Source organism: Ictalurus furcatus, chromosome 11, assembly GCF_023375685.1.
Source record: "Ictalurus furcatus strain D&B chromosome 11, Billie_1.0, whole genome shotgun sequence".
Classification (NCBI taxonomy): domain Eukaryota; kingdom Metazoa; phylum Chordata; class Actinopteri; order Siluriformes; family Ictaluridae; genus Ictalurus; species Ictalurus furcatus.
Genome location: NC_071265.1, coordinates 10,359,234 through 10,365,000, shown reverse-complemented (window position 1 = coordinate 10,365,000; position 5,767 = coordinate 10,359,234).

Below are 5,767 nucleotides of genomic sequence, written 5' to 3'. Positions count from 1 at the left end.
TTAAAACAGCAAAAACTGACAAAAAAGAGAGAGAGAAAACACAGTACACAGCTGAGCATCTAAAAAATAAGTATAACGAAAAACAAATGAACAAAAACACAAAACACTGATAAGAGGAGAAATATTCCTAACACAATCACACAGATTAAAATGATCATTTGAAAAAATATATATTTAGTCTTGATTTAAAGACTATGACAGAAGGAGCACACCTGATGTCCAATTGGAGGTTGTCCACAACCAAGACACATTCAATATAAATGCACAGTTATAATAGGGATAGGGGTAGGGTATGGCTGTTACACCCACATGTGGGCTTCAATATAGCAGTGCAATATTACTGATATACAGTATTAAACAATAGCCTCAGCATTTGGATTACTATTGTGGGTGCGAGAGAACATCTCGTTCAATCCCTAGCTACATAGAGGCTCTGTGTTTTATTACATGCCATTTCAGTTTCCTCTTGTGAAAATCCCCATTGTTACTGTGAGGGCCGTTTCATTACTTTACTTTCAAGTGAAGTTTGTTAGTTTACCCCACAGAAGACAATCGAGATAACCTAACTGTAGATTACAGGAATAAAATTCATCTAAAGCAGTAAAAAATAACATGCACATATAGTATAAGTGCATTAAAATACTTCAAAAACATAACATCTGATGTTCTATGCTTAAATTGGGTTTGATGATGCCAGATAGTTTGTCTATGCATGACAGCTGATGTAACTTCACTTTATTTTGCAACTACGAAGCATATATACAGTAACTACACACACTTTGAAGAACATTGGCAGTGCGAATGGACAAGGAAATTACTTCTAGTGAATAGATGCTTGACACTAAGAGAAAGTGCTTTCCTGGTATAAAAAAAAATCCGCTCCTTCTCTAGCTGCAAGTAGGCCACTCATGTGACGTAGGTGTTAGGCACTTCTGTGAGAGGTCATTGATGAGGCTTGTTGAAAACAGTAATGAAACAGGGCCTATAACTCAAACTGTAAAGGATGCATGCAAGACTAACTAAATCAATTCTAAACGATCCTTTATATCAGAACTAGACAGTCACAGTAATACTTTCTGTGGGAACTTGTTAATTGGGAACTTGTTAATTGGAATAAATTGGGTTGTTGTGCATTATGCATTTGGCCTGCTGTAAAATGGAGCTCTGAAACTGCATTGCAGGAAAATAAATTATTAGTATTATGGTCTGAGAGAAGAAAAAAAAAAAAACATAGCTAAAGAACATGACACATGAAAGGCAAAGTGCGAGTTTGTGGTATCCCATGATTCACTGCTTATTTTTAACTTGAAATTTCAGGTCCAAATGAAAGAAATGTAATTCCTAAGATACTATAAATCATCTTTTATCTAAAGGTAAATGGTTATTTGCCCTGTCTTGAGAAGTATTTCATTGTTTTTATTAATAAATGATAATAATACATAGTAGATGGACTGCCTGCTTTCATTAAGAAAGTAACAAAGCCTAATAATATTAGACTAGTCCTATAACCCTACTGAAATATGCACATTCATTACAGTATAGAGTCCACTGATTAAGTGACTCAAATATTTATAAATCTTAAGAATAGAACATTTGGTTCATTACAAACATCCATCATGACTATCTGAAGTCTCAGACTGCTCTGAGTTTGATTAATGACCTCAATTAAAATTGTATAACTTCTATTTCAGGGAGGCATATTATAAGGTTTTACATTCTCATGAAAAATAATATACTAATGTACAATGATTACTGTATGCTGCTGTAGAGAAGCCCTTAGAGTCACGTATGATATCATTCAGTTATTACTGCATATACCTGGCACAGATATATTCAGACTAGGCTGCTTCCAGCCTTAAAAAGTGTGAGTTCAGGTCACATTGTGTCTCAGAGGTATTATTGTGTTCTGTCAACACAATCCAATCATTGTGTAGCACATCCTAGTGTAGAGCACACAGAAGAGCCAGTGAATACTGCTTGTGTTTGTGTGTGCTGTTGTTTGGCTATTAGAGATGAGATTGGCGGATCCCCAGTGTATGACAGTGAACCGTTCAGCTTGGAGTGGAGCGTTTCCAAGGCAGGATGGGAAAAGTGACACCACAGCATGTTAAACAAATAATTTACAGCCAGGATAGATGGGAAATGTGCCTGTCATCACTTCTGACATCACAGCAAATTATGTTTGCACAAGCTAGTTGTACAAAACAAAAGAGGGCATAAACTCAATCCTAGCACATATTGTACTGTCACAAATCCACATTTTAGTGTATTAAGAGGAGTTTTGTGTTTAGCTAATGTGATTCACAGTGGTAATAATGTGTTTTGTTAAACGGTAAAGGAAAAGTGATATGACCAGGTAACCAACAAAAGTCAAGATTAAAACAAATAGGAAAAAAACCCCCCAAAAAACTACAACCCTCATACTTGCATAAGTGTGCACTCAGTTTTATAATGGTGTTTGTAGTATAGTGGGGTTTGTTCAAAGTTAACCAATAACATTCTGAATCACATCCATAAGTAGCAAACAGTTGCCATAAAATGAAAGTGAGTTGAATTAACCTCAAATAAAAGCAGCTGTTGCTGTAGGATTCCTTGAAACCTTTGTGGTTGCGTCCTACTCGGATTGCCATTGTCCACAAGAAACTGAAAAAATCTATGTTATCTTATTGTTGAAAGGCACCAATCAGGAAAGGGGTATAAAATAATATCAAAGGCATTGGATGTACCATGGGGAAGTATGAAGACTTTGTGGACAATGTGGAGAGTGTGGAGAAAATGTGGCAATAAAGTTGATGACCAGGGCATGAATAAGGCTCATCAAGAATGCTTCCTTGATTGCCTACAGCAACAGTAAAGGAGCTGCAGGAATTTTCTTTTAGGTACTGGTCAGTCTTTTCATGTGACAATCTCCAGGAAGCCATTTCTCACAAAGCAGAAGAACATCCAAGCACCCACATACTAACATTTTTCAGAAAATACATTCACACACCCCAAACAATGTGGGGAAAAATGTTTTATGGTCTGATTAGACAAAGGTTGATCTTTTCTGACTTCATTTTAAAAATATGTTTGTCACAATGTTAACACACCTGATCTGGAACCTGGAAGCCATACCTATGTGAAGAATAGTAGTGGTAGCATCATGCTTTGGGGTTGCTTCTCTTCAGCTTGGACAGGGACTCTAATTATGATAGACGGGATAAAGACTATGCAATATTTGTGCAGAACTTGCTGGCCAGTGTCAGAAAGCTGAAGATAAAGAGCAACTTCGCCTCCCAACATTATAGCAACCCAAAGCACACATCCAAGTCAACCAAGAAAGATGGGAATGGCCTGGGAATGGCCTGGGAATGGCCCTGTCAGAACCCAGACTTCAACCCAGACTTCAAACATGTACTGTACATGATGTGTTTTGAGTAGCACTCATCTACTGCTTGCATTAGAAGCGTGGCTGATCATTTCTCAAGAATCATTGTCTGTTTAGAATGTAAAGGTAATGTAAGCCTGATTTCTGAGCCTGAGCCTGGTTTAGAATTTGAGAGGGTATTGATTTCCCAAATAAGCATGGAAAGCATGGGACCATTTATTCTACTTAAAATTTATGTAGCACAATAAAAGCAGGCTGAGACGAGTTTATAACTGTAATGAATGCTGTCTGCCTCTGTGACCAAAGTTTACATTCACCACCGATGCTTTAAATGATTAAAGTAATTAAATTACTATGTCCATCTTTTCTCAGAAATATTATGTAGTGCTATGGACCCATTAAAGACTCTAAAATAGTATAATTACATTGTGGCATCTAGACAGCCATTTTCTTATGAATAATTTGTAAGCCCATCTAAAGCCAAAGCATTCATCATATGTACCACATATCCTTCTCTGGTATAAGGCTAGCACTCTGACCGTGGTGAAATCCACACCAGTACAGTGTGATCTCATGTTGTCAATGTCAAACAGTTCAGTTTACAGTTACCTAAAGCTGTGAGACTGTGGAGGTGGTTATCAACACCATTGTTAAGTCTCAAAGGGCAAACGTTTGGTAGAAGATAAATAAGATAAGGATCTTACCCCTAATAGGAAGAAAGGAATGAGGCTAGACAGTCAATGAAAAAGGAGAGAAATCGTCTTGGATACAGAAAGAACCCATGCGTACTGCACACATCTCCCATTAGGGCTAAGGCTACAAGATGAACCTCTTGCAGGTTGTCACCAGGGATCCAATCACAATGGAGGTTGTCACTCAGAAACACTCACTCCACTACCAGCACACTGACAGAGCTGTAATTAGCTGTGCTTCCTTACAGTATTATCTCACAACTTAACATACATACACAATTAAAATAAATGTGTTGTAGTGGTTGAAGTACATTAAAAAAGCAAATGCAATGAAAAATGTCATAGTGTATAAAGTCATGAAACCAGTTTCAGATTTAAATTTAATGACAATGATGAATCAAACGGACACTCATTACTTAATGTTTTATGATTATATAGGATTTATGTATGGATATATATATATATATATATATATATATATATATATATATATATATATATATATATATGCCAATTCCTTATGCCAATTCCTTGTACCAATAAAATATAATGACATATGCACACAAAATGAGCGGCAGCTTTATGAGAGTTTTATAGAAGGTGATATCATTTTCTTGTAGAGTTTTATAATCCATTTTGGCCATAAATTTCCTAAACAAACAAAAAAAAAACCATGGCCTTGTGCAAGGTCACAAATGAGTCAATGTGAGAAAGCTAATGAACGTTGAAATGAAAGTGAGTGTCAAGGGCTATCAATTATAATATCCCCAACCCACACATTCACCTCATTCCACACCCTCATCAATTCTATTATTGTATTTCCACCATGGTCGGAGCTCATTAGGCAGCTCTCATCAATATATGCATTGCCAAAGGCCTTATCACAACATGATTTTATGCCATTTTAAGTGTTTGTCTTTCTTGTACACTGGCAAAAATCACATGACAGGTAAAACTGGCCACTTGAATCAGTGCTGTGATTCTTTTGTGATTCAATTGTTCATGAAATTGAATTGTAATGCATATTGAACAGTCATGAGTGGTGAGTGGTATTTCTTGTCTGTCCATAAACATTTTAAAAGTCAACTAGCAAGTTGTTTCAAGTTGTCCTTTTCCCAAAATCTACATATACAGTACTTGCTGTAAATCAGTTTGTCGTATGAGTTGATTTTCTGCTTTCCAGCAGAAAGCCGACAGCATAAATGAAGGCATTATGATCAGCATGTTAAAATCTTGTTAAACATCTGATGATCTGAACAGGTATTCTGAGGCATGCTTGCATAACTGCAAGATCAAGTACATGTAATGGTTATGCAAATATTTTAATGCCATCATCAGTGGAACATTTTGCTAAGCACTTTCATATTCTTCACTCTCCTCTCTTATGTCATTAAAAAACAATAAAATAAATAAAAATTACACACAGAATAAAAGGCAACTGAGGGAGATATCATCTATAAAAGCAGAGACATCAATAGTCTTGTGAGGAGAGATATCTGTAGTCTTTTGTGGAGAGACATCTATAGGACTATGGGGAAGGACATCTCTGGTCTTTGGAGAAGAGGCATCTATAGTACTATGAGGAGAGGCATCTGTGGTCTTTGGAGGAGAGACATCTATGGTCTTATGGGAAGAGATATTTGTAGTTTTATGGGAAGAGTCTCCTGCGGTCTTAGGTGGTGAGACATCTGCAGTCTTAGAAGGAGAG